Below are 12,422 nucleotides of genomic sequence, written 5' to 3' on the forward strand. Positions count from 1 at the left end.
GTGGGTTACTACCTGCTGTTAATCTTGTCAGAAGTTACCAGATTCACTACATTCCAAACAACTGCCAATTTGACCACTAACGCAACAATTTAGAGAAAAATCATATCATATAATTAAATCTTCCTCTACTTCTCTGCTTTTCAAATCCACAATCGATTTCAAAATCGTTTCAACCAATCTGTAAGTAGAGTTGTTTTAGAAAGACACTGTTGGTGGGTTACTACATGCTGTAAATCTTGTCAGAAATTAGCAGATTCACTACATTCCAAAAAACTGCCGATTTGACCACTAACGCAACAATTTTGAGAAAAATGGTATCATATAATGAAATCTTCCCCTACTTCTCTGCTTTTTCAAATCTACAATCGGATTTGAAATCGTATCAACCAATCTGTAACTAGAGCTGTTTTAGAAATATACTGTTGGTGGGTTACTACCTGCTGTAAATCTTGTCAGAAGTTAGCAGATTCACTACATTAAAAACAACTGCTGATTTGACCACTAACGCAACAAGTTTGAGAAAAGTGGTATCATATAATGAAATCCTTCCCTACTTCTCTGCTTTTCAAATCCACAATCGATTTCAAAATCGTATCAACCAATCTGTAACTAGAGCTGTTTTAGAAAGACACTGTTGGTGGGTTACTACCTGCTGTAAATCTTGTCAGAAGTTAGCAGATTCACTACATTCCAAACAACTGCCGATTTGACCACTAACGCAACAAGTTTGAGAAAAATGGTATCATATGATGAAATCTTCCCCTACTTCTCTGCTTTTCAAATCGACAATCGGATTTGAAATCGTGTTAGCCAATCTTTAACTAGAGCTGTTTTAGAAAGACACTGTTGGTGGGTTACTACCTGCTGTAAATCTTGTCAGAAGTTAGCAGATTCACTACATTCAAAACAACTGCCGATTTGACCACTAATGCAACAAGTTTGAGAAAAATGGTATCATATAATGAAATCTTCCCCTACTTCTCTGCTTTTCAAATCCACAATCGGATTTCAAAATCGTATCAACCAATCTGTAACTAGAGCTGTTTTTGAAAGACACTGTTGGTGGGTTACTACCTGCTGTAAATCTTGTCAGAAGTTAGCAGATTCACTACATTCGAAACAACTGCCGATTTGACCACTAACGCAACAAGTTTGAGAAAAATGGTAGCATATAATGAAATCTTCCCCTACTTCTCTGCTTTTCAAAATCACAATCGGAATTTGAAATCGTATCAACCAATCTGTAAGTAGAGCTGTTTTAGAAAGACACTGTTGGTGGGTTACTACCTGCTGTAAATCTTGTCAGAAGTTAGCAGAATCACTACATTAAAAACAACTGCCGATTTGACCACTAACACAACAAGTTTGAGAAAAATGCTATCATATAATGAAATCTTCCCCTACTTCTCTGCTTTTCAAATCCACAATCGGATTTGAAATCGTATCAACCAATCTGTAACTAGAGTTGTTTTAGATAGACACTGTTGGTGGGTTACTACCTGCTGTAAATCTTGTCAGAAGTTAGCAGATTCACTACATTAAAAACAACTGCCGATTTGACCACTAACGCAACAAGTTTGAGAAAAATGGTATCATATAATGAAATCTTTCCCTACTTCTCTGCTTTTCAAATCCACAATCGATTTCAAAATCGTATCAACCAATCTGTAACTAGAGTTGTTTTAAAAAGACACTGTTGGTGGGTTACTACCTGCTGTAAATCTTGTCAGAAGTTAGCAGATTCACTACATTCGAAACAACTGCAGATTTGACCACTAACGCAACAAGTTTGAGAAAAATGATAGCATATAATGAAATCTTCCCCTACTTCTCTGCTTTTCAAATCCACAATCGATTTCAAAATCGTATCAACCAATCTGTAACTAGAGCTGCTTAGAAAGACACTGTTGGTGGGTTACTATCTGCTGTAGATCTTGTGAGAAATTAGCAGATTCACTACATTCCAAACAACTTCCAATTTGACCACTAACGCAACAAGTTTGAGAAAAATGGTATCATATAATTAAATCTTCCCCTACTTCTCTGCTTTTTCAAATCCACAATCGGATTTGAAAAAAAAATAAACCAATCTGTATCTAGAGCTGTTTTAGAAAGACACTGTTGGTTGGTTACAACCTGATTTCAAACTCGTATCGACCAATCTGTAATTAGAGCTGCTTAGAAAGACACTGTTGGTGGGTTACTATCTGCTCTAAATCTTGTCAGAAATTAGCAGATTCACTACATTCCAAACAACTGCCGATTTGACCACTAATGCAACAAGTTTGAGAAAAATGGTATCATATAATGAAATCTTTCCCTACTTCTCTGCTTTTCAAATCCACAATCGATTATAAAATCGTATCAACCAATCTGTAACTAGAGCTGTTTTAGAAAGAAACTGTTGGTGGGTTACTACCTGCTGTAAATCTTGTCAGAAATTAGCAGAATCACTACATTAAAAACAACTGCAAATTTGACCACTAACGCAACAAGTTTGAGAAAAATGCTATCATATAATGAAATCTTCCCCTACTCTTCTGCTTTTCAAATCCACAATCGGAATTTGAAATCGTATTAGCCAATCTGTAAGTAGCGCTGTTTTAGATATAAACTGTTGGTGGGTTACTACCTGCTGTAAATCTTGTCAGAAGTTAGCAGATTCACTACATTGAAAACAACTGCCGATTTGACCACTAATGCAACAAGTTTGAGAAAAATGGTATCATATAATGAAATCCTCCCCTACTTCTTTGCTTTTCAAATCCACAATCGGATTCGAAATCGTGTTAGCCAATCTGTAACTAGAGATGTTTTTGAAATAAACTGTTGGTGGGTTACTACCTGCTGTAAATCTTGTCAGAAGTTAGCAGATTCACTAAATTAAAAACAACTGCTGATTTGACCACTAACGCAACAAGTTTGAGAAAAATGGTATCATATGATAAAATCTTCCCCTACTTCTCTGCTTTTCAAATCCACAATCGATTTCAAAATCGTATCTACCAATTTGTAACTAGAGCTGTTTTAGAAAGAATTTGTTGGTGGGTTACTGTCTGCTGTAAATCTTGTCAGAAGTTAGCAGAATCACTACATTCCAATCAACTGCCGATTTGACCACTAACACAACAAGTTTGAGAAAAATGGTATCATATAATGAAATCCTCCCCTACTTCTCTGCTTTTCAAATCCACAATCGGATTTGAAATCGTATCAACCAATCTGTATCTAGAGTTGTTTTAGATAGACACTGTTGGTGGGTTACTATCTGCTGTTAATCTTGTCAGAAGTTAGCAGATTCACTACATTTAAAACAACTGCCGATTTGACCACTAACGCAACAAGTTAGAGAAAAATCATATCATATAATGAAATATTCCCCTACTTCTCTGCTTTTCAAATCCACAATCGGATTTCGAAATCGTGTCAGCCAATCTGTAACTAGAGCTGTTTTAGAAAGGCACTGTTGGTGGGTTACTACCTGCTCTAAATCTTGTCAGAAATTAGCAGATTCACTTCATTCCAAACAACTGCCGATTTGACCACTAATGCAACACGTTTGAGAAAAAATGGTATCATATAATTACATCTTCCCTTACTTCTCTGCTTTTCAAATCCACAATCGGATTTGAAATCGTATTAGCCAATCTGTAAGTAGCGCTGTTTTAGAAATAAACTGTTGGTGGGTTACTACCTGCTATAAATCTTGTCAGAAGTTAGCAGATTCACTACATTAAAAACAACTGCCGATTTGACCACTAACGCAACAAGTTTGAGAAAAATGGTATCATATAATGAAATCTTCCCCTACTTCTCTGCTTTTCAAATCCACAATCGATTTCAAAATCGTATCAACCAATCTGTAACTAGAGCTGTTTTAGAAAGACACTGTTGGTGGGTTACTACCTGCTGTAAATCTTGTCAGAAATTAGCAGATTCACTACAGTCGAAACAACTGCCGATTTGACCACTAATGCAACAAGTTTGAGAAAAATGGTATCATATAATTAAATCTTCCCTTACTTCTCTGCTTTTCAAATCCACAATCGGAATTTGAAATCGTATTAGCCAATCTGTAAGTAGCGCTGTTTTAGAAATAAACTGTTGGTGGGTTACTACCTGCTGTAAATCTTGTCAGAAGTTAGCAGATTCACTACATTCAAAACAACTGCCGATTTGACCACTAACGCAACAAGTTTGAGAAAAATGGTATCATATAATGAAATCTTCCCCTACTTCTCTGCTTTTCAAATCCACAATCGATTTCAAAATCGTATCAACCAATCTGTAACTAGAGCTGTTTTAGAAAGACACTGTTGGTGGGTTACTACCTGCTGTAAATCTTGTCAGAAGTTAGCAGATTCACTACATTCGAAACAACTGCCGATTTGACCACTAACGCAACAAGTTTGAGAAAAATGATAGCATATAATGAAATCTTCCCCTACTTCTCTGCTTTTCAAATCCACAATCGATTTCAAAATCGTATCAACCAATTTGTAACTAGAGCTGCTTAGAAAGACACTGTTGGTGGGTTACTATCTGCTGTAGATCTTGTGAGAAATTAGCAGATTCACTACATTCCAAACAACTGCCGATTTGACCACTAATGCAACAAGTTTGAGAAAAATGGTATCATATAATTAAATCTTCCCCTACTTCTCTGCTTTTTCAAATCCACAATCGGATTTGAAAAAAAAATAAACCAATCTGTATCTAGAGCTGTTTTAGAAAGACACTGTTGGTTGGTTACTACCTGATTTCAAACTCGTATCAACCAATCTGTAACTAGAGCTGTTTTAGATAGACACTGTTGGTGGGTTACTATCTGCTCTAAATCTTGTCAGAAATTAGCAGATTCACTACATTCCAAACAACTGCCGATTTGACCACTAATGCAACAAGTTTGAGAAAAATGGTATCATATAATGAAATCTTTCCCTACTTCTCTGCTTTTCAAATCCACAATCGATTATAAAATCGTATCAACCAATCTGTAACTAGAGCTGTTTTAGAAAGAATTTGTTGGTGGGTTACTATCTGCTGTAAATCTTGTCAGAAATTAGCAGATTCACTACATTCAAAACAACTGCCGATTTGACCACTAACGCAACAAGTTTGAGAAAAATGCTATCATATAATGAAATCTTCCCCTACTCTGCTGCTTTTCAAATCCACAATCGGAATTTGAAATCGTATTAGCCAATCTGTAAGTAGCGCTGTTTTAGATATAAACTGTTGGTGGGTTACTACATGCTGTAAATCTTGTCAGAAGTTAGCAGATTCACTACATTGAAAACAACTGCCGATTTGACCACTAATGCAACAAGTTTGAGAAAAATGGTATCATATAATGAAATCCTCCCCTACTTCTTTGCTTTTCAAATCCACAATCGGATTCAAAATCGTGTTAGCCAATCTGTAACTAGAGATGTTTTTGAAATAAACTGTTGGTGGGTTACTACCTGCTGTAAATCTTGTCAGAAGTTAGCAGATTTACTACATTCCAAACAACTGCCGATTTGACCACTAACGCAACAAGTTTGAGAAAAATGGTATCATATGATGAAATCTTCCCCTACTTCTCTGCTTTTCAAATCCACAATCGATTTCAAAATCGTATCTACCAATTTGTAACTAGAGCTGTTTTAGAAATAATTTGTTGGTGGGTTACTATCTGCTGTAAATCTTGTCAGAAGTTAGCAGATTCACTACATTCCAAACAACTGCCGATTTGACCACTAACGCAACAAGTTTGAGAAAAATGGTATCATATAATGAAATCTTCCCCTACTCCTCTGCTTTTCAAATCCACAATCGGATTTGAAATCGTATCAACCAATCTGTATCTAGAGTTGTTTTAGATAGACACTGTTGGTGGGTTACTACCTGCTGTTAATCTTGTCAGAAGTTAGCAGATTCACTACATTAAAAACAACTGCCAATTTGACCACTAACGCAACAATTTAGAGAAAAATCATATCATATAATTAAATCTTCCTCTACTTCTCTGCTTTTCAAATCCACAATCGGATTTCGAAATCGTGTCAGCCAATCTGTAACTAGAGCTGTTTTTGAAATAAACTGTTGGTGGGTTACTACCTGCTGTAAATCTTGTCAGAAGTTAGCAGATTCACTACATTAAAAACAACTGCTGATTTGACCACTAACGCAACAAGTTTGAGAAAAATGGTATCATATAATGAAATCTTTCCCTACTTCTCTGCTTTTCAAATCCACAATCGAATTTGAAATCGTATCAGCCAATCTGTAACTAGAGCTGTTTTAGAAAGAAACTGTTGGTGGGTTACTACCTGCTGTAAATCTTGTCAGAAGTTAGCAGATTCACTACATTCCAAACAACTGCCGATTTGACCACTAACACAACAAGTTTGAGAAAAATGCTATCATATAATGAAATCTTCCCCTACTTCTTTGCTTTTCAAATCCACAATCGGATTCGAAATCGTGTTAGCCAATCTGTAACTAGAGCTGTTTTTGAAATAAACTGTTGGTGGGTTACTACCTGCTGTAAATCTCGTCAGAAGTTAGCAGATTCACTAAATTAAAAACAACTGCTGATTTGACCACTAACGCAACAAGTTTGAGAAAAATGATAGCATATAACGAAATCTTCCCCTACTTCTCTGCTTTTCAAATCCACAATCGATTTCAAAATCGTATCAACCAATCTGTAACTAGAGCTGCTTAGAAAGACACTGTTGGTGGGTTACTATCTGCTGTAAATCTTGTGAGAAATTAGCAGATTCACTACATTCCAAACAACTTCCGATTTGACCACTAACGCAACAAGTTTGAGAACATTTGTATTATATAATGAAATCTTCCCCTACTTCTCTGCTTTTCAAATCCACAATCTGATTTGAAATCGTATCAACCAATCTGTAACTAGAGCTGATTAGAAAGACACTGTTGGTGGGTTACTATCTGCTGTAAATCTTGTGAGAAATTAGCAGATTCACTACATTACAAACAACTTCCAATTTGACCACTAACGCAACAATTTAGAGAAAAATTGTATTATATAATGAAATCTTCCCCTACTTCTCTGCTTTTTCAAATCCACAATCGGATTTGAAATCGTATAAACCAATCTGTAACTAGAGCTGTTTTAGAAAGACACTGTTGGTTGGTTACTACCTGATTTCAAACTCGTATCAACCAATCTGTAACTAGAGCTGTTTTAGATAGACACTGTTGGTTGGTTACTACCTGCTGTAAATCTTGTCAGAAATTAGCAGAATCACTACATTCCAAACAACTGCCGATTTGACCACTAACACAACAAGTTTGAGAAAAATGCTATCATATAATGAAATCTTCCCCTACTTCTCTGCTTTTCAAATCCACAATCGGATTCGAAATCGTGTTAGCCAATCTGTAACTAGAGCTGTTTTTGAAATAAACTGTTGGTGGGTTACTACCTGCTGTAAATCTTGTCAGAAGTTAGCAGATTCACTAAATTAAAAACAACTGCTGATTTGACCACTAATGCAACAAGTTTGAGAAAAATGTTATCATATACTGAAATCCTCCCCTACTTCTTTGCTTTTCTAATCCACAATCGGATTCGAAATCGTGTTAGCCAATCTGTAACTAGAGCTGTTTTTGAAATAAACTAAATCATGTCAGAAGTTAGCAGATTCACTACATTCGAAACAACTGCAGATTTGACCACTAACGCAACAAGTTTGAGAAAAATGATAGCATATAAAGAAATCTTCCCCTACTTCTCTGCTTTTCAAATCCACAATCGGAATTTGAAATCGTATCAACCAATCTGTAAGTAGAGCTGTTTTAGAAAGACACTGTTGGTGGGTTACTACCTGCTGTAAATCTTGTCAGAAATTAGCAGAATCACTACATTAAAAACAACTGCCTATTTGACCACTAACGCAACAAGTTTGAGAAAAATGCTATCATATAATGAAATCTTCCCCTACTTCTCTGCTTTTCAAATCCACAATCGGATTTGAAATCGTATCAACCAATCTGTATCTAGAGTTGTTTTAGATAGACACTGTTGGTGGGTTACTACCTGCTGTTAATCTTGTCAGAAGTTAGCAGATTCACTACATTCCAAACAACTGCCAATTTGACCACTAACGCAACAATTTAGAGAAAAATCATATCATATAATTAAATATTCCTCTACTTCTCTGCTTTTCAAATCGACAATCGGATTTGAAATCGTGTTAACAATTCTGTGATTTAAGTTTGTTTTGAATTTAGAGTTGTAAAGTTACCCTGTTTTTTACAAGAAATATGTGATGATCATGCGTTAACACCTTTTTGTCCTCTGGGGTCAAAAATGACCCCGCCTGGTTTGACTGTTTATAAAGCATACAGTATACATTTTCAATCAATTCTGTGTTACATCTTTATTCTTACTTCTGTTCAACCCATTACTATAATTTTTTTCATTTGTTTTGGAATTTAGAGCCAATAGACCTTGTTTACATAAAAGTATACCCTGTTTTTAAGTAAAAATACAATGAAACTATGAATTATTTTGACCTATTATTATTTTGACTATTTGACTTATCACTGAGTGGTATTTGTAAAGTTTAGTGAGGATGCTGTTTTTGAATCATTTTATTTTTATTAATGACAGCCCATAATCACACCTTTTTGTCCTGCCTGGTTTGACTGTTTATAAAGCATACAGTATACATTTTCAATCAATTCTGTGTTACATATTTAGTCTGAAAATAACGGTAGTTGTTTAATACTATGCTCTTTATGATTCAAACAAATTTGAAGTAATTTGATTGAATTATGGGTGTTTTACTAAATGTAATAACTTCTGTTGTCCTCTGGGATCAAAAAGACCCCGCAGCACAAAGTTTACATACTGCTTGGCAAAACATCTTTGATCATGTTTCTTTGATGTGTGGGGTCAAAACTTTGTTTCTGGGGTCAAGCAATGGTTGTGACAACAACAACAACAAAAAAAGTATTTTCTCACAGGTGTTTGGGCATTTCACATTTTAGTCTGAGAGAGACAGGCAGCACAATGAGGAGGCAGAAGTTTTATAATGCACAGGAGGCTTGCAAGATAATTTTTGAAATAAAAGAAAATAATGACCAGGAGGACAATGCTGCACATAATGAGGATGAATCAACTGATGAAGAGGGTTCAGGGTCAGCTGGGTCCTCTTCCTCAGATTCTACCTCATCTGTTGATTCTTCGTCTTCATCATAATAGATGATGTCCTCCACTTCTGACACTTCTTCCATTTCAACTTCCAGATTCTACCTCATCTGTTGATTCTTCATCATAATAGGTGCAGTGCTCCACTTCTGACACTTCTTCCATACCAGCTTCAGATTCTACGTCATCATCACGTTCATCCATTTCCTTATATTCATAATCATCTTCCATTTCTGCAGCAGGAGATGTGGGGGAATCTTCGGAGGAAGAAGTAGCATGCTGTCTGTATGTTGGATCTATCACCTCATCATTATGTTCCTCCTCTTCTGACCCTGGACCCTCTTCATCAGTTGATTCATCCTCATTATGTGCAGCATTGTCCTCCTGGTCATTATTTTCTTTTATTTCAAAAATTATCTTGCAAGCCTCCTGTGCATTATAAAACTTCTGCCTCATTGTGCTGCCTGTCTCTCTCAGACTAAAATGTGAAATGCCCAAACACCTGTGAGAAAATACTTTTTTTGTTGTTGTTGTTGTCATAATCATTGCTTGACCCCACACATCAAAGAAACATCATAATTAACAAAAGAAACAGATCAAAGATGTTTTGCCAAGCAGTATGTAAACTTTGTGCTGCGGGGTCTTTTTGACCCCAGAGGACAACAGAAGTTATTACATTTAGTAAAACACCCATAATTCAATCAAATTACTTCAAATTTGTTTGAATCATAAAGAGCATAGTATTAAACAACTACCGTTATTTTCAGACCAATTGATGAATAAAAAACATATTTTGTCGGCAAAAGATTTAATTTGGGGTCAGAATGACCCCAGGACAACAGGAGGGTTAAGTGATCTTATAGGCCTTTAGCAGTAATCTCAAGGGGCGGGGGTGGGGCCAAGAGTACTCATCTGGAGGAAGTGTTTGGAGCTGTTCAAAATAGGATATCATCGGGTCCCAGGAGGAATAAAATGAGTTGGTTGACCCTCGAATGGTAACTTCATTTTTTCTCATTTTAGGAACAGCATCAGATCTTTGAGCCAAAGAGAGGCTAAGGGAGGATTGATAGATTTCCAATCCAATAAAATCCTTCTGCGGGCTAACAGGGAGGCAAAGACAATGGCATCTAGCTGTCTATTGGTCAGAGAAGGATTGTTGTTTGGTACTCCAAAAATAGCAATTTCTGCACTAGGCTGCAACTTTATATCAAATGCTTCAGAAAGGGTTTTAAATATAATGGACAAATAATCTGCCAGACAGGTACAGGACCAGAACATGTGGGTCAAGTCCCCCAAGGAGCTTTTACACCTGACACATGTACCATCAATATTTGGGTAGAATTTGGACAATCTGGCCTTACTGAAATGGATACGGTGAAGTACCTTAAACTGTATAAGGCTGAGCCGGGCACAAGAGGAGCTTCCATTTACCCTAAGTAAGGCACTATTCCAGACTTCATCAGAGATCTCTCTACCAAGTTCCATTTCCCACTCAGATCGGATTTTATTCAAAGCCTCCTCTGAACAAACTCAAGCATACAACTAGGGCTGTGATGGTCATGGAACTTCATGTGTCGGTGATTGGCGTGGCTTATGTACGCGGTCATCGACTAAACTGACAGCCGACAGGGGGGCGGGGCGGACATTAGCAAAGGAAAACATTAGCACGTTTAGGCCAGTCTTGCTCTCAAGTTTGGGGAAGCAAATTTTCACCATGAAAAAATATAAAGCATTCCATGCATCATCACATTTGCAAACTTATGTAAAATAGCTGACTATTCCTAATGTGAATAGTAAATTGGATAGTCATAATTTAGGCTAATAATATAACTCAATCACTGTTCGCAAAAAAAGGCTGTTCAATGCAGCGCGTGGTGAAGTAGGTTTCTTTTCACTGGAAAAATGTGGCCTTTTATTATTTTAAAATCATGCAATTCTACTACATTTTATATGACTAGAGAGATTAGCAGAATCTTTTTCAATACGACTTTCAAGTGGCACTGACCCAGTGATAGACAGTGAATATGCACACTCACCGGGGATATAGCCGATGTCAATAATACTGTTCCCTCAATTAAAGTTGAGGATTTTGATCATTAAAAGACATTAGTATTTTCATCTTCTTCTCTTTGAAGCAATAAGCCAATTGCTTTCCAAACTATGTTTTCCCACCATTGTATTTTGAAAAATTGCGATATGCCTGGCTGAGCCTCTCTTTCACTGACATTCACAACTCAACAGTCATCTATTTGGAAGCCTATTTGCCGCACCCGCTGCCTTCCGACAGGCTACGCGATTTAAAACAATCCAGAAGAAGCTAATGATCATGCTTTCTGGTATAGTACACACACGTAACATGTAGGATTCCCAGAATATGTTCTTTATTCTCATTATTAATTCATTATAATCAGTGGTTTAATTAGAGTATGATTGGCAAAATAAAACAATGGGCCTATGGTAATGCAACATTGAGTGATTCAAGGAAACTAGCCTATTTTGTTTGTTTATTTGCTCGGGCATCTGAATAACAATTATACATGTACAATAATTTCGCATAGCTTATTCTTTTAACATTGAATAGCCTATAAATGGTTATTACAGCTTAGTTATTAAAACGTAATTTCTCACAAGAATGAGGTTGTGAATTGGGAGGTTCAGCTCCGTCTGGGCCTTACTAGGTCCCTCTTTTAAATCGCCAGCTCTGCTAAAAAGTACCCACCAGAGTTCTACATAGGCCTAGAACCCGGCCTGTGCTCTGGCTTCACGTTGATGGTGACAGCGAGATGGAGATTGTGGCCAAAGCAATTTAGCCAAGGCCAGTTCAGTTGCCTCACTTCAGCCACAATGTTGGCCCCGTTGTCTGTGGCGATACAGGACATTAGATTTTCGTCAAGGAATCCCGAACGCAGGGCTTCGGAGAGTTTGTCGGTTGTGTGGTATTCCGGAATGTAGGTTGTTTCCAAACAGTTGGATTTCAGTGTCCAGTCTTTCGTCAGATAGTGCAATGTTAGGTTCATGTAAGGAGTCATATTTACACTTGACCACATGTCCGTATTCAGTGCAAAAATAAACAAATCTACGTCCTTTAGCTCTGTCTGAACCTCCCCCTTCACCTTGTTGAACAAGGTAGGGACCGCTGTTTAAGACAAATACTTTTTCCCCGGTAACTCGTATAGTCTGTCAAATTTCCGGAGCATTTATTTGAAGGCGGGTTTGTCCACCGTTCGTAAAGGCACCATTCCTATGA

This window comes from Coregonus clupeaformis, chromosome 17 (genome assembly GCF_020615455.1).
Source record: "Coregonus clupeaformis isolate EN_2021a chromosome 17, ASM2061545v1, whole genome shotgun sequence".
Classification (NCBI taxonomy): Eukaryota; Metazoa; Chordata; class Actinopteri; order Salmoniformes; family Salmonidae; genus Coregonus; species Coregonus clupeaformis.